This window comes from Ranitomeya variabilis, chromosome 4 (assembly GCF_051348905.1).
Source record: "Ranitomeya variabilis isolate aRanVar5 chromosome 4, aRanVar5.hap1, whole genome shotgun sequence".
Lineage (NCBI taxonomy): Eukaryota > Metazoa > Chordata > Amphibia > Anura > Dendrobatidae > Ranitomeya > Ranitomeya variabilis.
Window position 1 is genome coordinate 81,912,747 of NC_135235.1, and position 24,350 is coordinate 81,937,096.

Here is a 24,350-nt window from a genome sequence, read left to right on the forward strand (position 1 = left end):
GAATGCGCCCTGCCCCGAGGCACGTTTCGGCGTCTGCCTTCTTCAGGAGGTCACCCCCTGATGAAGGCAGACGCCGAAATGGGTGGTTTCTTTTTGGAGCCTCTTTGATGATTGCTGGCGTGAGCTCACTTGTGTCGTCTCAAGCTAAGTGTATTCCCTCGTTTGTCTTCCTGCTTTGTCTTTAGTTGTAGTGGGGACTGACTTGCACATCCCCCATCCTCTCCCTATCCAGGGTCTATCGCTAGGGGAGTCAGGGATTAGGTTCCTGCTCGGCGATAGGTGCGGAACCTATTTAGGAACGTTAGGGCAGATAGGGTGTTATCAGATCTGCCTAGGGGTCTCCGCTTCCTCCTTTCCTACTGTTTGGGCTCCCCCTCCGTCCCGTTGTTGTGCACCTAGCTTCTCCCTCACCCAGTGTGACAAAACTGTATTAATAAATACAGGGTGGGCCGTTTATATGGATACACCTAAATAAAATAGGAATGGTTGATGATATCAACTTCCTGTTTGTGGCACATTAGTATATGGGAGGGGGAAAACTTTTCAAGATGGTTGGTAACCATAGCGGCCATTTTGAAGTCAGGCATTTTGGATCCAACTTTATTTTTTTTAAATGGGAAGAGGGTCATGTGCATCAAACTTATTGAGAATTTCACAAGAAAATCAATGGTGTGCTTGGTTTTAACCATCTTGGGTGTCCGGTCCGAGCAGTCCTACATGAACAGTTTCCTGGAAAGTCGATTGGTCGTTGTGGGCCAGTTGAATGGCCACCAAGGTCTCCCAATCTGACCCCCTTAGACTTTTATCTTTGGGGTCATTTGAAAGCAATTGTCTATTCTCTGAAGATACGAGATGTGCAGCATCTGGAACAACAGATACTGGAAGCCTGTGCTAGCATTTCTTCTGCGGTGCTGCTATCAGTGTGTCAAGAGTGGGAGAAGAGGGTTGCATTGACAATCCAACACAATGGGCAGCACTTTGAACATATTTTATAAGTGGTCATAAACTTGTAAATAACTCATGAAAGAATAAAGTTATGTTAAAACCAAGCACACCATTGTTTTTCTTGCGAAATTCTCAATAAGTTTGATGTGTCACGTGATCCTTTTCCCACTGAAAAAAATAAAGTTGGAACCAAAATGGCTGCCATGGGCACCACCCATCTTGAAAAGTTTTCCCCCTCCCAACCAACCATTCCCATTTTATTTAGGTGTATCTATCTATATATATATATATATATATATATATATATATATATATATATATATTTATAAATAGATTTCCCTTTTTGTGTTAATAATATACATAGTGTTGGCTAAGTACTACTGTCTCCTCATTGTCTGCGCTGTTGTATCCAAGTAACCAGCTTAGACTTAAAAAGTAGTGCACAGCCACATATGGGGTAGTGCCACATTCAGTAAAAATTGCATAACAAGATGTGGTGTCCAATTTTTCATATTACTCCTTGTATGAGTAAAAACTTTAAGGATAAAGTAACATTTTGTCTTCAAACCTTAATTTGTTTGTTTTCACAGCCTAATCATAAAATTCTGCGATGCACTTATGTGACTTACAGTAGTTTCCCAAATGCTGTCAGTTGTGGAGGTTTATGCTTTTTTTGCACCTCAGGGGCTCTGAAAATGCATCTTGGTGTCCAAATTTGAGCCCCAAAGATTAAATATGGCACTTTACCGTCTGAGTGATGCCATGTGCCCAGATATTAGTTTTTTACCTCAAATGGAGTATTACTGTGTTCAGTAAAATTTGTGTAACAATGTATGGGATCCATTTTTTCCTGTTACTCTCTGAAAATTAAAAATTTGGAGCTAAAACAACATTTTACTGGAAAAAACATATTTTTTTAATTTCATGTCCAAATGCTACAAAGTTCTGTGAAGCATCAGTGGGTTTAAAATAAAAGGACGTAACCAACAATGAAAACCAGGGAATCTGAGTTATTCAAAACATATAAATATTATAGTTTATTTATGTAATACAGATACAATAAAGTACTATGATTAAAACACAAGAGGAGAGAAAAAGAAGAAAACCCATTTAAGGGATCCAGGAACCAAATATGACACCGAGATGTGAAATACGAGGTGTTTCATAAAAGGTGTCAAAAGACGGCTACTAATAATGAGAATGCACCATAGTAATAATAGCATTTATTTATGCATATAGAATAAATTGCTGCACACTAGAATAAGTAACATGCTACAAAAAAGATATATAAAAAATATTCAACCAAGTGATAATTTGACCAAGAATGGTATATCAATATTAAGGTAAGGCAAGTGTAATTCCTCCTATCAGTGTATCCGGAAGCAGTGAATGACAGTTCTGCTGTACAATCTAGGGCAGGGGCGTGCTGAGCTGTCAGTATGGTGATTGAAAGCTCAGCCATCCAATCGGATGCTGGGGCATGCTGAGCAACCAGTGTCTTGAGTGACAATTTAGCCATCCAATCAGGACCAGGATGTGCTGGGGCTTCATCCATGTGTCTCCTGTTCAGAGTAATTACGTGGCTATTTAGCTGGCTCTCTGGCTTAGATTTCGGTCAATTGTAGCATTGCTCAAGAGAGGTGTGTGCGTACCTTGTGCTCCTAGTCTTGTATTCTGATCTTTGCTGCTTCACCTTGGATTTTTCTTGACCATGCGTTAGCCTAGCCTGTTTTGTTGATCCGATACCTTCTTGGAATTCTGACCTTAGACTGTTACCTGACTATTCCTTTGTCTCACTCCTCTGTCTATGACATGCCCTCCTGGTTTTTGGCCACGGACCTCTTGACTACCCAGCCTCACGGCTTGAGTAGTAACTAGCATCACAGTAAGTATCCCCAATAATAACATATATCTGAACATAAAGTCAAAATCAATATTTATACAAATAGGCAGAATGTTAAACAAAATACATACAATACACAACAAATTGGTATGTTTTTCCCAAAACTGATGTGCTATGTAATGTATACAAAAGTACATGGGAAAAGAATATACCTGTAGGCATTATGATATCAGATAGAGATTGAAGCCTCAGATCCCCGCCTAGGTCATTGATCACAGGGTAATGATGTAGAGCAGCATAAAGACACCCCCCCAGAAAATCCTATGGGCCACAGCCCTCCGATAAAGACCATAAAAAGCAGCACTACATAAAAAAGTATTATATCTTGGGAACCATGTGGAAGATTTTAATAAAATAAAAATGTGTATATTCGAAGGGACAGTGGAAATAAAATGAGGAAAAGCTGGCACTTTTGACCTGATGAAAGGACCCCTTTAAGGTCCAAATTTAGCTTGGTCACTAATGGGTTAAATAATATGAAAAACAGTTTTTCTTTAATATGTTACTTACATTTTATATACAAAAGCAGAAAGATGCCCTAGAGCTGTGTCTAGAATTAGACTCATTGGTCTGTCTGCAGCTTTTACGGGAGAACCTCCGTGGCATTGAAACAATTAGGAGAGGACGTCCTGGCTCACACTCGGCACCAGAGGCGAGGTTCAGACGATACGCCCATGATTTCTAGGTATGCATCCCGTACTTATCAGGAAATTCGTGCAAAAAATAAACTATGTCTGTATATTTTCAGATAAAAATAAGATAAAAATCAGCCTTTTTGGAAAATGCAGTTGAATTTCTTTCTGAAATAGAAGCTCTTTATTTTTTGCAAAATATCTGTGTAAATTGGTGGATTAATATATTCAACCATTTGTTTCTCGGTTGGTGAAGGAAAATTCCCAGATCTGTTAGGTAATGTTGCACAAATGGATCGCTAACTTAAACTTCACTAATTTCAAACATTAAACCAGGGATGAGGAACCTCAAGTCTGTGGGCCATTTACGGCCTACGATGACCTTTTCTCCGGCCCCCCGGCAGATTCACGGGGACCACAGTGCTTGGGCCAACAGTTGTGGTTTGACGACCGCAGGTCCTTTAATTTCTTCTTGCTCTGTGAGCATACGCACTCAGTGTTTACTTCTGTACTCTGAGGGTGCAATGTAAGATTACGTCCTGACTTCATTGCCAGCACCAGGGTGTACTTTGTGGGCAGAGTTATCTCGCGATTTGTACGGCCTCCGAAGAATGATATAGTTATAAAAAAATAGCCCTTGGAAGGAAAAAGAAAATTCCCCACCCCTGCATTAAACCAATACAGAAATCAATGTTCCTCTGAAAAAAATGTACGGGATCTAAAAAATAATGGCTAAGTGCAGACATGGTGCTGCTTTATGCATTTATGTCTTTATTGTAAGACCAGCAGAAAAGACCACTGAAGTAGCTGCCCTTGAGCTAAAGTATTTTTTTTATTGTGTGGATCCTATACAATCTCCTTTATGCAATCAGGGAAAAAGATCCTTTTTATATCTAGTCTTGAGAGCATTCAGACCTGTCAATCAGAAGTGGGGAAGGCCCCCAAATAAGGAGGTATAATGGTGCACCAAACTTGGCCATGCCAAAAGTGCACTGGAGCCACCTCATTTGCATATGAATTAAAATGTATTTGCATATGAATTCAAAGGTACAGTGCTAAAATGGTTGCCATAGGGACTAAGCCCCCATCAACACTGTATAGCTCAATTAAAATGAATTTTGGGTGTGAGGGACTCCCTTTTAATAGTGGATCTGTAGTGATAGTAGCTTGCAGCACAGGCTGCCAGCAGGGACATCTCATTAGGAGCATGCATAAGCAGTTGTCCTTAGGTATAGATGTCAGCAGGCGACTATGTCTCATAAATATTGTGTACTAGTTAGAGATAATCAAAAAGATTTGTAGATTCGGTGACCGCCGTGACCTGCTACAACTTGCCAGAATCCCCAGCGTCTCTTCTGATTTTTTGGCTTGGCACATCATCATCAGAAGAGGTGCCAGGGATGTCCGCAGGTAACAGGAGGTTTTCAGAGATGTAGGCTGGTGGCCACAGACAACCGACGTTGATGCTGGACTGGGGTTCTATCAATCTTTTTGATCATCTCATTTTCTAATACCAGTGGCATATATCAGTTACTATTCATATAATGATTTTCAGTTTCATATTTAAAACCCAATTGCAATTTCTTCAGAGTTTTTTTTCTCCAAAATTGCTCAGCCAAATGTTATTTTAAAGTCTATGACATATCATTGAAAAGTTTACATGAATCACAATAACATTCTTCTTTGTAGCCTTGTTTGAACTTTGTGGCATTGTTTTTTTTCCAAATCTCAGCGTGTTCTGGGTATAACTTTTCTTTATGTTGTTTTTCCAATGGGTTTGGAAAAAAACATTTTGTAAAAAAAAAAAAACACTTGAAATTCATGATTTTTTTGCAGTGCAGTAGTGTGTGAAGGAGCCTTATAGAGTAACCATTAATTTTTGAGAACTGCACTTATAGGAATGTCTTTGTTAAACCATTGTGATCTGACCCAATATAACCAAAATAGCGGCAGCTCTTTTCAGTGTATAATGGAAGCTATAAAAGGCTTCGATCCCTTAGAAAGTAATTACACAAAACAGTAGTATGAGTGCTGCCATTTTTGTCCTTGAAATATTATAGCATATTTGCAACAAAAAATCTTAAGATACAATTTTGTATGAACATGATACCACCAAAATTGTACATAGGTTTTCACTCTAAAAATAAGTAGCCAAAACAGATTTTACTTTGGCCCTGAGGAAGTGGCAGATTGCCACGAAACGCGTCGGCACAATAAAGTTTTCAAGAATATTTCCATCGTGTGTGGTCAGCGCGGATGCATTGAGAAACCCGGTCTTCGCCTTCCTTCTTTGTCACATTGTTATCCTAGGGAGTCTGCAGCGACCTCTGTTTCTTCTCACATTCTGCAAGGGGTTGTGACTTTTCACAACCTCTAAAGGTGAGTGCACCTACTGTGTATTGTCATCCAAATCATCACTTTTATCGCCCTATGTGCGCTTTCTCTCCTTAATTTGCATATTTATTAAAAGAGAAGAACTGAAATATCACATGGTCATAAGTATTCAGACCCTTTGCTGTCATGATTCCCCAATGGCATGGGAACATCAGAAACACAAAAATTACAGACTAGCTCTCGGGTGATGGAAACTCAAGCTGACCGTGACCTAAATCTACCACACAACTAACAGTAGCCAGGGAGCATTCCTACGGCTGCCTAAATGCCACGCGCCAGCCGGAGAACTAACTACGCCTGGAAGAGGAAGGAACAGACCTGGCTTACCTCTAGTGAAATTTCCCAAAGATGATAGTAGCCCCCACATATATTAACCGTGAGTTCAGAGGAAAAGACATACACAGTATGAAGGTAGATTTAGCAAAGCGAGGTCCACTTACTAGATAGAGGAAGGATACAAAAGAGGACTTCACGGTCAGCTGAAAAACCCTTTCAAAAACCCATCCTGAAATTACTTTAAAACTCCTGTGTCAACTCATCACACAGGAGTGGCAATTTCAGTCCACAAGAGCTTCCAGTAACAGGAAATGACAAAACTGTAAACTGGACAAAAATACAAAACAATAAGGACAAGAGTCCACTTAGCTGATCAGCAGACTAGTAGCAGGAACATGCAACTCAACGACTCAGGTTACAATGATGACCGGCAAGGAAGTGACTGGAGAGCAAGGCTAAATAGGGAACTCCCAAAACTGATGGAAGCAGGTGAGCGAGGCAGAAAAGAACACACAAGTCTCCAGTACCACCAGCCACCACTAGGGGAGCCCAAAAAGCGATCACAACAGTACCCCCCCCTTAAGGAGGGGGCACCGAACCCTCACAAGAACCGCCAGGGCGACCTGGATGAGCCCTATGAAAGGCACGAACCAAATCCGAGGCATGAACATCAGAGGCAGTTACCCAAGAATTATGTTCCTGACCATAGCCCTTCCATTTAACCAGATACTGGAGTCTCCGCCTGGAAATACGGGAGTCCAAGATTTTCTCTATAACGTACTCCAATTCACCCTCAACCAGCACAGGAGCAGGAGGCTCAGCAGAAGGAACCACCGGCACCTCGTATCTCCGCAACAACGACCGATGGAACACATTATGGATAGCGAAAGATGCCGGGAGGTCCAAACGAAAGGAAACAGGGTTAATAATCTCCAAAATCCTATAGGGACCGATAAACCGAGGCTTAAATTTAGGAGAAGAAACCCTCATTGGGACAAAACGGGAAGACAACCACACCAAGTCCCCAACACGAAGGCGAGGACCAACCCGACGCTGGCGGTTAGCAAACCGCTGAGTCCTCTCCTGGGACAAATTCAAATTGTCCACCACTTGTTCCCAAATCCGATACAACCGATCCACCACAGCATCCACTCCAGGACAATCCGAAGACTCCACCTGACCAGAAGAAAAACGGGGATGAAACCCCGAATTGCAAAAGAAAGGGGAAACCAAAGTGGCCGAACTAGCCCGATTATTAAGAGCAAACTCCGCCAATGGCAAAAAGGCAACCCAATCATCCTGATCCGCAGACACAAAACACCTCAAATACGTCTCCAAAGTCTGATTAGTTCGCTCCGTCTGGCCATTAGTCTGAGGATGGAAGGCAGACGAAAAAGACAAATCAATGCCCAACCTGGCACAGAATGCCCGCCAAAACCTAGAAACGAACTGGGTACCCCTATCAGAAACGATATTTTCAGGAATACCATGCAAGCGAACCACATTTTGAAAAAACAAAGGAACCAACTCAGACGAGGAAGGCAACTTCGGCAATGGCACCAAATGAACCATCTTAGAAAAACGGTCACACACCACCCAGATAACAGACATCCTCTGAGAGACAGGAAGATCAGAAATAAAGTCCATCGAGATGTGCGTCCAAGGCCTCTTCGGAATAGGCAAGGGCAACAACAACCCGCTAGCCCTAGAACAACAAGGCTTGGCCCGAGCACACACATCACAAGACTGCACAAAAACACGCACATCTCGAGACAGAGATGGCCACCAGAAGGATCTAGCCACCAAATCCCTGGTACCAAAAATTCCAGGATGACCCGCCAGCGTAGAAGAATGAACCTCCGAGATGACTCTACTGGTCCAATCATCAGGAACAAACAGTCTACCAGGTGGACAGCGATCAGGTCTATTCGCCTGAAACTCTTGCAAAGCACGTCGCAGATCTGGGGAAATAGCGGATAATATCACCCCATCCTTAAGGATACCTGTAGGTTCCGAATCACCAGGGGAATCAGGCTCAAAACTCCTAGAAAGGGCATCCGCCTTCACATTCTTAGAACCTGGTAGATATGAGACCACAAAATTAAACCGAGAGAAAAACAACGACCAGCGCGCCTGTCTAGGATTCAGGCGCCTGGCAGACTCAAGATAAATCAGATTCTTGTGATCAGTCAAAACCACCACCTGATGTCTAGCACCCTCAAGCCAATGACGCCACTCCTCAAATGCCCACTTCATGGCCAAAAGCTCCCGATTACCGACATCATAATTTCTTTCGGCGGCAGAAAATTTTCGAGAAAAGAACGCACAAGGTCTCATCACTGAGCAATCGGAACTTTTCTGCGACAAAACCGCCCCCGCTCCGATCTCGGAAGCATCGACCTCAACCTGAAAGGGGAGAGAGACATCGGGCTGGCGCAACACAGGGGCAGACGAAAAGCGGCGCTTAAGTTCCCGAAAGGCCTCCACAGCGGCAGAGGACCAATTGGCCACATCAGCACCCTTCTTAGTCAAATCCGTAAGAGGCTTAGCAACACCAGAAAAACCAGTTATAAATTGACGATAAAAATTAGCAAAGCCCAAGAACTTCTGAAGACCCTTTAGAGAAGTAGGCTGCGTCCAGTCACAAATAGCCCGAACCTTGACAGGGTCCATCTCAACAGAAGAAGGGGAAAAAATGTACCCCAAAAAGGAAATCTTTTGAACCCCAAAAACACACTTAGAACCCTTTACACACAGAGAATTCTCCCGCAAGACCTGAAAAACCCTCCTGACCTGCTGAACATGAGACTCCCAGTCCTCAGAAAAAATCAAAATATCGTCAAAATACACAATCATAAATTTATCCAGATATTCACGGAAAATATCATGCATAAAGGACTGAAAAACTGAAGGTGCATTAGAAAGGCCGAAAGGCATTACCAAATACTCAAAGTGGCCCTCAGGCGTATTAAATGCGGTTTTCCACTCATCCCCTTGCTTAATTCGCACCAAATTATACGCCCCACGGAGATCAATCTTGGAGAACCACTTAGCCCCCCTTATGCGAGCAAACAAATCAGTAAGCAGCGGCAACGGATACTGATATTTGACAGTAATTTTATTCAGGAGTCGATAATCAATACAAGGCCTCAGCGAGCCATCCTTTTTAGAGACAAAGAAAAACCCAGCTCCTAAAGGTGATGAAGAAGGGCGAATATGTCCCTTTTCCAGGGACTCCTTAACATACTCTCGCATGGCAGCATGCTCAGGTACAGATAGGTTAAACAAACGACCCTTTGGAAATTTACTGCCTGGAATCAGATCTATGGCGCAATCACACTCTCTGTGGGGAGGGAGAGAACCAATTTTAGGCTCTTCAAAAATATCCCCAAAATCCAACAAAAATACCGGAATCTCAGAGGGAATAGATGACGAGATAGAACTCAAAGGTATGTCCCCATGAGCCCCCCAACATCCCCAGCTTAACACAGACATAGTTTTCCAGTCCAGTACTGGGTTATGAGATTGTAACCATGGTAATCCAAGCACTAACACATCATGTAAATTATGCAACACGAGGAAGCGAATCATCTCCTGATGGTCTGGAGTCATACGCATAGTCACTTGCGTCCAGAACTGTGGTCTATTAGCCAGAGGTGTAGAATCAATACCCTTCAGAGGTATAGGAACTTCCAGAGGCTCCAAATCAAACCCACAGCGCCTGGCGAAGGACCAATCCATGAGACTCAGAGCGGCGCCAGAGTCCACATAGGCATCCACGGTAATAACTGATAATGAACAAATCAGAGTTACAGACAGAAGAAATTTAGACTGTAAAGTGCCAATAGAAACAGACTTGTCAACCTTCCTAGTACGTTTAGAGCATGCTGATATAACATGCGCGGAATCACCACAGTAGAAGCACAAGCCATTTTTGCGCCTATAATTCTGCCGCTCGCTTCTATGACAGAATTCTGTCACATTGCATTTTCTCTGGCGTCCCTTCAGAAGATACCGCCAAATGGTGCACGGGTTTGCGCTCCCGCAAACGCCGATCAATCTGAATCGCCATTGTCATGGACTCATTCAGACCTGTGGGCGTAGGAAACCCCACCATGACATCCTTAACGGCATCAGAAAGGCCCTCTCTGAAAATTGCCGCTAGGGCACACTCATTCCACTGAGTAAGCACAGACCATTTACGAAATTTTTGGCAGTATATCTCGGCTTCATCTTGCCCTTGAGACAGGGCTATTAAAGCTTTTTCAGCTTGAATCTCCAAATTAGGTTCCTCATACAGCAACCCTAAAGCCAGAAAAAACGCATCCACATTGAGCAACGCAGGATCCCCTGGTGTCAATGAAAATGCCCAATTTTGAGGGTCACCTCGCAGCAAAGAAATCACAATCTTAACCTGCTGAACAGGATCTCCAGAGGAGTGAGGTCTGAGAGAAAGGAATAATTTACAATTACATTTGAAATTCAGAAACCGAGATCTATCTCCGGAAAATACCTCTGGTGTAGGAATCTTAGATTCAGAAATAGGAGTACGTATAACATAATCTTGTAAATTCTGAACCTTCGTAGCAAGATTATTTAAACCTGCAGCCAAACTCTGAGAGTCCATCCTTAAACCGGAGAGATCAGAGCCATTCAAGGATTAGAAGGAGAGAAAGGCAAGGCTGTAAATAGAGCAGAAATACAACTGAGCCAACTAAGTAGCAAACATGAAAGGGAAAAAAAAAAAAAAAAAATCTACAGACTTCTTTTACTCTCCTTTCTTCTGCCAATTACTTTAACACGGGCCGGTCATACTGCCATGATTCCCCAATGGCATGGGAACATCAGAAACACAAAAATTACAGACTAGCTCTCGGGTGATGGAAACTCAAGCTGACCGTGACCTAAATCTACCACACAACTAACAGTAGCCAGGGAGCATTCCTACGGCTGCCTAAATGCCACGCGCCAGCCGAAGAACTAACTACGCCTGGAAGAGGAAGGAACAGACCTGGCTTACCTCTAGTGAAATTTCCCAAAGATGATAGTAGCCCCCACATATATTAACGGTGAGTTCAGAGGAAAAGACATACACAGTATGAAGGTAGATTTAGCAAAGCGAGGTCCACTTACTAGATAGAGGAAGGATACAAAAGAGGACTTCACGGTCAGCTGAAAAACCCTTTCAAAAACCCATCCTGAAATTACTTTAAAACTCCTGTGTCAACTCATCACACAGGAGTGGCAATTTCAGTCCACAAGAGCTTCCAGTAACAGGAAATGACAAAACTGTAAACTGGACAAAAATACAAAACAATAAGGACAAGAGTCCACTTAGCTGATCAGCAGACTAGTAGCAGGAACATGCAACTGAACGACTCAGGTTACAATGATGACCGGCAAGGAAGTGACTGGAGAGCAAGGCTAAATAGGGAACTCCCAAAACTGATGGAAGCAGGTGAGCGAGGCAGAAAAGAACACACAAGTCTCCAGTACCACCAGCCACCACTAGGGGAGCCCAAAAAGCGATCACAACACTTTGCTCAGTATTGAGTAGAAGCACCTTTTGAGCTAGTACAGCCATGAGTCTTCTTAGGATTGATGCAACAAGTTTTTCACACCTGGTTTTGGGGATCCCCTGCCATTTTTCCTTGCAGATCCTCTCCAGTTCCCTCAGGTTGCACTGTCATATGTTGTATGTACTGTCATATGTTGTATGCACTGTCATATGTAGTATGTTGTATGTACTGTCATATGTTGTATGTTCTGTCATATGTTGTATGTACTGTCATATGTTGTATGTTGTGTGTACTGTCATATGTTGTATGTTGTATGTTCTGTCATAAGTTGTATGTTATGTGTACTGTCATATGTTGTATGTTGTATGTACTGTCATATGTTATATGTTGTTTGTACTGTCATATGTTCTATGTACTGTCATATGTTGTATGTACTGTCATATATTGTATGTACTGTCATATGTTGTATGTTGTATGTACTGTCATATGTTGTATGTTCTGTCATAAGTTGTATGTTATGTGTACTGTCATATGTTGTATGTACTGTCATATGTTATATGTTGTATGTACTGTCATATATTGTATGTACTGTCATATGTTGCATGTACTGTCATATGTTGTATGTACTGTCATGTTATATGTTGTATTTTCTGTCATATGTTATATGGTGTATGTTTGTGTTTTGTTTTTTTTGTTTTTTTACATTCAACACATTAGCCGAATGATAGGACTACTACTGTCCCATCATTGGCTAATGTGTCAATCACTGTCACTGTAGCAGGCATAGCCCGATGGGGCTTGTAGTCCCATCGGACGATGCCTGCACACACACACAAACACCCACGAGAGGCCCGCACAGACCCCCGTCAGGCCCGCACAGACCCCCGGCAGCCCGCACAAACCCCCGGCAGGCCCGCACAGACCCCCAGCAGCCAGCACAGACCCCCGGCAGGCCCGCACAGACCCCGCACACAGACAGACACGCAGTCTCCGTTCACGCAGTCTCCGTAAACGCACCGCCCACACTCCATTACAGTGCATCATGACATCATTTCAGCAGCCAATCACAGCCATGCCATTAGCTAACATGCCTAACAGGATGTGCCCACACTTCTTAGGATCCGCATTGGCTGAATAAAATCAAACTGGCTCATTGCATTATGAGAATTTCCGATTCTGGTATTCGATATTCTAAAAGTATCGGAACTCAGTATCGGAACTCTGATACAGCGAATATCGGTCGATAGCCGATATTTCAATATCGGAATGCTCAACACTACTTATAACCATACGATAGTTCAGTTTTTCCTTTTTATTAACCCCTTAAGCCCCGAGGGTGGTTTGCACGTTAATGACCAGGCCAATTTTAACAATTCTGACCACTGTCTCTTTATGAGGTTATAACTCTGGAACGCTTCAACGGATCTTGGCGATTCTGACATTGTTTTCTCGTGACATATTGTACTTCATGATAGTGGTAAAATGTATTCGATATAACTTGCGTTTATTTGTGAAAAAAAATGGAAATTTGGCGAAAATTTTGAAAATTTCGCAATTTTCCAACCTTGAATTTTTATGTCCTTAAATCACAGAGATATGTCATGCAAAATACTTAATAAGTAACATTTCCCACATGTCTACTTTACATCAGCACAATTTTGGAACCAAATTTGTTTTTGTTAGGGAGTTATGAGGGTTAAAAGTTGACCAGCAATTTCTCATTTTTACAACACCATTTTTTTTTAGGGACCACATCTCATTTTAAGTCATTTTGAGGGGTCTATATGATAGAAAATACCCAAGTGTGACACCATTCTAAAAACTGCACCCCTCAAGGTGCTCAAAACCACATTCAAGAAGTTTATCAACCCTTCAGGTGTTTCACAGGAATTTTTGGAATGTTTAAATAAAAATGAACATTTAACTTTTTTTCACACAAAATTTATTTCAGCTCCAATTTGTTTTATTTTACCAAGGGTAACAGGAAAAAATGGATCCCAAAAGTTGTTGTACAATTTGTCCTGAGTACGATGATACCCCATATGTGGGGGTAAACCACTGTTTGGGCGCATGGCAGAGCTCGGAAGGAAAGGAGCACCATTTTACTTTTCAATGCAAAATTGACTGGAATTGAGATGGAACGCCATGTTGCGTTTGGAGAGCCCCTGATGTGTGTAAACATTGAAACCCCCCACAAGTGACACCATTTTGGAAAGTAGACCCCTTAAGGAACTTATCTAGATGTGTGGTGAGCACTTTGACCCACCAAGTGCTTCACAGAAGTTTATAATGCAGAGCGGTAAAAATAAAAAATCATATTTTTTCACAAAAATTATCTTTTCGCCCCCAATTTTTTATTTTCCCAAGGGTAAGAGGAGAAATTGGACCCCAAAAATTGTTGTGCAATTTGTCCTGAGTATGCTGATACCCCATATGTGGGTTTAAACCATTGTTTGGGCGCATGGCAGAGCTCGGAAGGGAAGGAGCGCCATTTGACTTTTCAATGTAAAATTGACTGGAATTGAGATGGGACGCCATGTTGCGTTTGGAGAGCCCCTGATGTGCCTAAACATTGAAACCCCCACAAGTGACACCATTTTGGAAAGTAGACCCCATTAAGGAACTTATCTAGATGTGTGGTGAGCACTTTGACCCAACAAGTGCTTCACAGAAGTTTATAATGCAGAGCCGTAAAAATAAAAAATCATATTTTTTCACAAAAATGATCTTTTCGCCCCCAATTTTTTATTTTCCCAAGGGTATGAGAAGAAATTGGACCCCAAAAGTTGTTGTGCAATTTGTCCTGAGTACGCTGATACCCGATATGTGGGGGTAAACGACTGTTTGGGTGCATGGCAGAGCTCGGAAGGGAAGGAGCGCCGTTTGACTTTTCAATGCAAAATTGACTGGAATTGAGATGGGACACCATGTCGCGTTTGGAGAGCCCCTGATGTGCCTAAACATTAAAAACCCCCACAAGTGACACCATTTTGGAAAGTAGACCCCCTAAGGAACTTATCTAGATGTGTTTTGAGAGCTTTGAACCCCCAAGTGTTTCACTACAGTTTATAACGCAGAGCCGTGAAAATAAAAATTCTTTTTTTTTTCACAAAAATGATTTATTAGCCCCCAGTTTTGTATTTTCCCAAGGGTAACAGGATAAATTGGACCACAAAAGTTGTTGTCCAATTTGTCCTGAGTACGCTGATACTCCGTATGTGGGGGGGAACCACTGTTTGGGCACATGGCAGAGCTCGGAAGGGAAGGAGCGCCATTTGGAATGCAAACTTAGATGGATTGCTCTGCAGGCGTCACGTTGCATTTGCAGAGCCCCTGATGTTCCCAAACAGTAGAAACCCCTAAGAAGTGACCCCATATTGGAAACTAGACCTCCCAAGGAACTTATATAGATGTGTTGTGAGAACTTTGAACCCCCAAGTGTTTCACAACAGTTTATAACGCAGAGCCGTGAAAATAAAAAATATTTTTTTTTCCACAAAAATTATTTATTAGCCCCCAGTTTTGTATTTTCCCAAGGGTAACAGGAGAAATTGGACCCCAAAACTTGTACAATTTGTCCTGAGTACGCTGATACCCTGTATGTGGGGGGGGAACCACTGTTTGGGCGCATGGCAGAGCTCGGAAGGGAAGGAGCGCCATTTGGAATGCAGACTTAGATGGATTGGTCTGCAGGCGTCATGTTGCATTTGCAGAGCCCCTGATGTACCCAAACAGTACAAACCCCCCACAAATGACCCCATATTGGAAACTAGACCTCCCAAGGAACTTATCTAGATGTGTTGTGAGAACTTTGATCCCCCAAGTGTTTCACTACAGTTTATAACGCAGAGCCGTGAAAATAAAAATTATCTTTTTTTTCACAAAAATGATTTTTTAGCCCCCAGTGTAGTATTTTCACAAGGGTAACAGGATAAATTGGACCACAAAAGTTGTTGTCCAATTTGTCCTGAGTATGCTGATACCCCATATATGGGGGGGAACCACTGTTTGGGCGCATGGCAGAGCTCGGAAGGGAAGGAGCGCCATTTGGAATGCAGACTTAGATGGATTGGTCTGCAGGCGTCATGTTGCATTTGTAGAGCCCCTGATGTACCCAAACAGTACAAACCCCCCACAAATGACCCCATATTGGAAACTAGACCTCCCAAGGAACTTATCTAGATGTGTTGTGAGAACTTTGATCCCCCAAGTGTTTCACTACAGTTTATAACACAGAGCCGTGAAAATAAAAATTATCTTTTTTTTCACAAAAATGATTTTTTAGCCCCCAGTGTAGTATTTTCACAAGGGTAACAGGATAAATTGGACCACAAAAGTTGTTGTCCAATTTGTCCTGAGTATGCTGATACCCCATATATGGGGGGGAACCACTGTTTGGGCGCATGGCAGAGCTCAGAAGGGAAGGAGCGCCATTTGGAATGCAGACTTAGATGGATTGGTCTGCAGGCGTCATGTTGCATTTGTAGAGCCCCTGATGTACCCAAACAGTACAAACCCCCAACAAATGACCCCATATTGGAAACTAGACCTCCCAAGGAACTTATCTAGATGTGTTGTGAGAACTTTGATCCCCCAAGTGTTTCACTACAGTTTATAACGCAGAGCCGTGAAAATAAAAATTATCTTTTTTTTCACAAAAATGATTTTTAGCCCCCAGTGTAGTATTTTCACAAGGGTAACAGGATAAATTGGACCACAAAAGTTGTTGTCCAATTTGTCCTGAGTATGCTGATACCCCATATGTGGGGGGGAACCACTGTTTGGGCGCATGGCAGAGCTCGGAAGGGAAGGAGCGCCATTTGAAATGCAGACTTAGATGGATTGGTCTGCAGGCGTCATGTTGCATTTGTAGAGCCCCTGATGTACCCAAACAGTAGAAACCCCCCACAAGTGACCCCATATTGGAAACTAGACCTCCCAAGAAAATTATCTAGATATGTTGTGAGAACTTTGAACCCCCAAGTGTTTCACTACAGTTTATAACGCAGAGCCGTGAAAATAAAAAAATCTTTTTTTTCACAAAAATGATTTTTTAGCCCCCAGTGTAGTATTTTCACAAGGGTAACAGGATAAATTGGACCACAAAAGTTGTTGTCCAATTTGTCCTGAGTATGCTGATACCCCATATGTGGGGGAGAACCACTGTTTGGGCGCATGGCAGAGCTCGGAAGGGAAGGAGCGCCATTTGAAATGCAGACTTAGATGGATTGGTCTGCAGGCGTCATGTTGCATTTGTAGAGCCCCTGATGTACTCAAACAGTAGAAACCCCCCACAAGTGACCCCATATTGGAAACTAGACCTCCCAAGAAAATTATCTAGATATGTTGTGAGAACTTTGAACCCCCAAGTGTTTCACTACAGTTTACAACGCAGAGCTGTGAAAATAAAAAAATCTTTTTTTTCCCACAAAAAATGATTTTTAGCCCCCCCAAATTTTTATTTTCCCAAGGATAACAAGAGAACTTGGACCCCAAAAGTTGTTGTCCTTTTTATCCCGAGTACGCGGATACCCCATATGTTGGGGTAAACCCCTGTTTGGGCGCACGGGAGAGCTCGGAAGGGAAGGAGCACTGTTTTACTTTTTCAATGCAGAATTGGCTGGAATTGAGATCGGACGCCATGTCGCGTTTGGAGAGCCCCAGATGTGCCTGAACAGTGGAAACTCACCAATTCTACCTGAAACCCTAATCCAAACACACCCCTAACCCTAATCCCAACAGTAACCCTAACCACCCCCCTAACCCTGACACACCCCTAACCCTAATCCCAACCGTAAATGTAATCCAAACCCTAACCCTAACTTTAGCCCCAACCCTAACCCTAACTTTAGCTCCAACCCTAGCCCCAACCCTAACCCTAGCCCTAACCCTAGCCCTAACCCTAGCCCTAACCCTAGCCCTAACCCTAACCCTAGCCCTAACCCTAGCCCTAATCCTAATGGGAAAATGGAAATAAATACATTTTTTTAATTTTATTATTTTTCCCTAACTAAGGGGGTGATGAAAGGGGGTTTGATTTACTTTTATAGCATTTTTTTATATCGGATTTTTATGATTGGCAGCTGTCACACACTAAAAGACGCTTTTTATAGCAAAAAAGTTTTTGCGTCTCCACATTTTGAGACCTATAATTTTTCCATATTTTGGTCCACAGAGTCATGTGAGGTCTTGTTTTTTGCGGGACAAGTTGACGTTTTTATTGTTAACATTTTCGGGAACATGACATTTTTTGATCGCTTTTTATTCTGATTTTTGTGAGGCAGAATGACCAAAAACCAACTATTCATGAATTTCTTTTGGGGGAGGTGTTTATACCGTTCCACGTTTGGTAAAATTGATAAAGCAGTTTTATTCGTCGGGTCAGTACGATTACAGCGATACCTCATTTATATCATTTTTTTATGTTTTGGCGCTTTTATACGATAAAAGCTATTTTATAGAAAAAATAATTATTTTGGCATCGCTTTATTCTGAGGACTATAACTTTTTTGTTTTTTTGCTTATGATGCTGTTATTTATATCCATCTTTTTGATCGCGTGTTATTCCACTTTTTGTTCAGCAATATGATAATAAAGCGTTGTTTTTTGGCTGTTTTTTTTTCTTCTTACGGTGTTCACTAAAGGGGTTAACTAGTGGGCCAGTTTTATAGGTTGGGTTGTTACGGACGCGGCGATACTAAATATGTGTACTTTTCTTGTTTTTTTTTATTTAGATAAAGAAATGTATTTATGGGAATAATATATATATTTTTTTCTTTATTTAGGAATTTTTTTATTTTTTTTTTACACATGTGGATTTTTTTTTTTTACTTTTTTACTTTGTCCCAGGGGGGGACATCACAGATCGCTCATCTGACAGTTTGCACAGCACTCTGTCAGATCAGCGATCTGACTGATAGCGCTGCAGGCTTACCAGCGCCTGCACTGGACCCGGAAGTAATCCCTGCAGGACCCGGATGCAGCCCCGCGGCCATTTTGAATCCGGGGCCTGCAGGGATAGGAGGTAAGAGACGCTCGGAGCAACGCGATCACATCCCTATACCGCCGGAACACTGCGATCATGTTTGATCGCAATGTGCCGGGGGCGGTCCGTGACCGCTTCTGGCACATAGTGCCGGATGTCAGCTGTGATAGTCAGCTGACACCCGGCCGCGATCGGCCGCGCTCCCCCCGTGAGATTGGCCGATCGCATATGATGTACTATCCCGTCACTGGGAATTAAGTGCCACGTCACCTCAACGGGATAGTACGTCATATGGGATTAAGGGGTTAAATTTGCAAACATTTCTACATTTCTGTTTTTTTTCAGTCAAGATGGGGTGCAGAGTGTACATTAATGAGAGAAAAAAAACTTTTATGAATTTACCAAATGGCTGCAATGAAACAGAGTGAAAAATGTAAAGGGGTCTGAATACTTTCCATACCCACTGTATAATAATATTTGTTATGGAAAGGGAAACAAAATTTCAAATGTATGTAAGTGTTCCTTTGTGATTGTAAGTAAAAAAAATGTAACTAAGGAAAAACAAATGTGTATTTCCTCATCGATAGCACCCAATATCTGCAAAAAAATAGCTTAATTAATTAATTAAAATTAGAGAGTATGAAAATAGCGTGAAAATTATGCATCATGTATCAGAACATAAAAGATGTGAAAACTATTTGAGTATCCTAATGTGAAAAATGTGTGAAAAGAAAATGTGTCTGGTCTTAAACTGATTGATAAACGTTAAGTGCAGAATAAGAAATGAAACAAGCAAGCATTTATTACACATGGCAGAAACCCTTCAGATTCAGGAGGCAGGGTTTCTTCAGGAGCAATAATAATTCCAATGTATTATACATCGACCAGGAAATGTTTGCTAATATTTTCCTTGAAACTGAAATAATTTCTAGATTTACTTTTTACAATTGTCAACAGATGGTTTCATTTATTAAAATACATATATTGACATTTTACATAAGATTGGATTCATACCAAAATGTCATTCATATTCATTGGGAACCACTGGTGTAAGATAACGTTATTATTGAATTATAGGTGCATTCACCTTTTGAGTGGAATGTGGATAACACAATTATTATAGAACTGGCAAAGTACTGGATATTATTGCATAAACATTGGACGACTCTCAGTAGCTTGGAACTTAAAGGGAACCTGTCACCCCCAAAATCGATGGTGAGGTAAGCCCACCGTCATCAGGGGCTTATCTAGAGCATACTGTAATGCTGTAGATAAGCCCCCTGATGTTACCTGAAAGATGAGAAAAAGTGGTTGGATTATACTCACCCAGGGGCAGTCCCGCTGCGGTCCGGTCCGATGGGTGTCTCAGGTCCACTCCGGCGCCTCCTATCTTCATTCCATGACATCCTCTTCTGGTCTTCATGCCGTGGCGCAGGTGTACTTTGTCTGCCCTGTTGAGGGCAGAGCAAAGTACTGTAGTGGGCAGGCGCTGGGCCTCTCTGACCTTTCCGGCGCCTGCGCACTGCAGTACTTTGCTCTGCCCTCAACAGGACAGACAAAGTACGCCTGCGCCGGAGCCGCGGCGTGAAGACCAGAAGAGGACGTCATGGAATGAAGATGGGAGGCCCCGGAGCGGACCTGAGACGCCCATCGGAGCGGGACCGCCCCTGGGTGAGTATAATCTAATGTCTTTTTCTCCTCTTTCAGGTAACATCGGCGGCTTATCTACAGCATTACAGAATGCTGTAGATAAGCCCCTGATGACGGTGAGCTTACCTCACCATCGATTTTGGGAGTGACAGGTTTCCTTTAATATATCACTAAGCAATCATTTTAGTGTTTTTTTCTTTATATCAGCTATGGGTGGTCAATAAAACAAATGATTATGTGAAGGCCATGGAAGCAAGGAGAACTCTCTGCCATGTTCCTGGTACCAATCTATAACTTTACGAGCCTTGTGGCATGGCTGTCCTGATGAAAGTGTCCTTAGCCATAGTGTAGGCAGTGGACAGTTTCCATGACTGGATGAACTTGGTCAGCAACAATAATTAGGTAAACACTACAGTCTAAACATCAATCCACAGTTATAAGGGGACATAGGCAGGGCTGATTTTAGACACAGTGGGGGCCTGGGCAAAAGTTTAAATTAGGGCCAAAAAGGCTAACATATCGCACCATCATCACGCAAACACTTCGGCTGCATTTACATGCGCTTTGTTCAGACCATTATACGAGCGTGGTCGACAATATTGAAGTCATTCAACACTTGTTTCCCGGCTGAGTAAGAATGATCAACACAGAACAATAACTAGTAGATCAATCTGTCACCGTACAGTGTCAAGTTATCAGCAGCATATCTGCAGTTTTTACCAGGCAATGTGCTGCTGAGAACAATGATTTTTGATCTGGCATAAACAATTCAATCACTCAATGAATAAGCAGCATTTTATTCTTTTAGTATAATGCACCCCATAGTCCTCCACATAATATGATGCACCCCATAATCCTCCATAGTGTATAATGCATCCCATAGTCCTCCATATATTATAATGCACACTGCATAGTACTCCACATAGTATAATGCATCCCATAGTCCTCCATATAGTATAATACACACCCCATAGTTCTCCATACAGTCCAATGCACACCATAGTACTCCATGTAGAGCAATACAGCCCTCACAGGAGTATAATGTAGCCCCATAGAGTATAATGCAGCCCCACAAGAGTATTAGGCAACCCCGTAGAATGTAATGCAGCCCATAGGATTATAATGCAGAACCATAGGAGAATAATTCAGCCCCATAAAGTATAATGTAGACACCATAGGAGTATAATGCAGCCTCAAAGGAGTATAATGCAGCCCCATATAATATAATCCAGCCACATAGGATAATAATGCAGCCCCATAAGAGTATAATGCAGCCCCATGGGAGTATAATGCAGCCCCTATAGTCCTCCAGTATTATTGCCACCACATGCTCACTGATTTAAAAAGAAGAAAAGGACTTGAACTCTGGCAACACCTATTAGATGTAGTAGTTCTAAAAGTCAATATCGACTTTATTAAAGTGAGAGTGAAGCAGCCGCTGTTTGGCAACAGGACTCACATGACATAACGTCAAATGAGCCCTGGGGAGCCAGATGCCAACATCGCTGGAATAGCGCCAGAACCGGAAGTGAGAACAGGCTGTCATTTTATGTGATGGAAAATGGTGATAAAGAAGGGTCATCTGTGTTGTGGACAATCCCTTTAACTTCACCTGTCCATTGTTTTAACCTGTTAGGTCACATTCACACATTCAGTGTTTGGTCAGTATATTACATCAGTATTCGTAAGCCAAACTAGGAGTGAATGAAAAATGAGTGATCATCATACCGTGAAGAGATTTGTGACTGAAACAGAGCACGGGCAGAGTTCATGCAGATAAAAGCATAATGAGGAAGGTTTCTGCCAGACAAATTCATTGGCTTAAGAGAGCAGCTGCCAAAATACCATTACAAAGCAGCAAACAGTTATTTGAAGCTGCTGGTGCCTCTGGAGTCCCTCGAACCTCAATGTGTAGGATCCTTCAAAGGCTTGCTGTGGTGCATAAACCTACTATTCGACCACCCCTAAACACAAGCTTCACAAGCAGAAACAGTTGCAGTGGGCCCAGACATACATGAAGACTAATTTTCAAACATTCTTGTTTACTGCTGAGTGTCGAGCAACCCTGGATGGTCCAGATGGATGGAGTAGTGGATTTTTGGTGGATGGCCACCATGTCTCAACAAGGCTGCGACGTCAGCAAGGAGGTGGAGGAGTCATGTTCTAGGCCGGAATCATGGGGAAACAGCAGGTAGGGCCCTTTAAGGTTCCTGAAGGTGTGAAAATGACCTCTGCAAAGTATATAGAGTTTCTGACTGACAACTTTCTTCCATGGTATAAAAAGCAGAAATGTGCCTTCAGGAGCAAAATCATCTTCATGCTGACAATGCCCCATCTCATGCTGCAAAGAATACCTCTGAGTCATTGGCTGCTATGGGCATAAAAGGAGATAAACTCATGGTGTGGCCACCATCTTCCCCTGACCTCAACCCTATAGAGAACCTTTGGAGTATCATCAAGCAAAAGATCTATGAGGGCGGGAGGCAGTTCACATCAAAACAGCAGTTCTGGGAGGCTATTCTGACTTCATGCAAAGAAATACAAGCAGAAACTCTCCAAAAACTCACAAGTTCAATGGTTGCAAGAATTGTGAAGGTGACATCAAAGAAGGGGTCCTATGTTAACATGTAACTTGGCCTTTTAGGATGTTTTGGAGTTAAATAGCTTTTTTGTTCAGTGAATGTGACCTCCTAATGCTGCAAATTCCACAAATGAGCATTTTCAGTTCTTTAAAACAAATCAAATATTTAGAAATTCTACTGGGCCTAATAATTTGGAACAGTGCATTTTGAGTTTTTATTCATTTTGGAGATTATACTGTTATCATTGGGAGGTTTCTTCAATAAAATTCGATGTATACTCTGAGTGATGACTTATTAGACTGACTGTCATTTGCACCGACCATTTAGGAAAATCCGAGAAAAATGTCATTTGCATAATAATTTGCAACATGGTATATGTAAAAAATAGTTACAATAGCAAAAATATTGTATAAAAAAACTTTTAGTCACCACTGTAAGATAGCGCTTACTGAATGTATTGGGGGACACTCGCTTAGCACAGGATTCAGTCACAAAGGCAGGGGTTTCCACTTAAACAGACTATCTGCAGCATGGGTCACTGCATCACACCACCTTTTACCCATTCGTAAAATGTAAAGCAATAAAGTCATTTAGTATTGCTGCATTCATTAACCCCTAGCCTCTGCCACCAATTTTCCTTTTTCTGTTTGCATTTTTTCCCCCTTCTTCCAAGAGCCATAAGAGCCATACATTTAATATTTTTCCTGTTAACTAGTATTACATTTTTTTATTCAATCACAATAGCTTGCCCCAAATAACTCAACCTGTATAGAAAAAGGGTTAAAGTACCGCACTAAATCATTATTCTCATAATGGAAACCCCTGAATGAAAACAAAGGGTCTCCAACACTGGTAGTTTTGCTAAATAAAATGTATCTTTATTAATATATCTATAAAAAACATCATAAAGAGAAGGCGCTAGATCCAAAAAGAGGGACTGCAATGCCCTAGGATCTCCTACAAACTAACCCACTGATGTCATATAGCCCCAAATAAACAATATGCATTGAGAACAGTCAACAACCATAGTTGCAATTTCATGCCAATGGAACAATATAATCTCATAATAAATATTGCCAATTTAGGTAAATATACAAGTTTATACAAAGAGAATGTCCCAAATGTAAACTATTAAACATTTGGCTGCGAGCAATCGCTATATTGTCATAACTTCAGTCATTATAAGGGTTTAACCCCTTCCCAACATGCGCCGTACTAGTACTGCGCATGTCGGGTCTCCCCCTTTGATGTGGTCTCCGGCGCTGAGCCCACATCAAAGTTGCAACATGTCAGCTGTTTTGTACAGCTGACATATGCGCGCAATAGGGGCAGGTGGGATAGCGATCCTCATGCCGCTATTAACTAGATAAATGCCGCTGTCAAACGCTGACAGCGGCATTTAACTACCGCTTCCGGCCATAGGGCCGGAAATGCGCGCATCGCCGACCCCCGTTACATGATTGG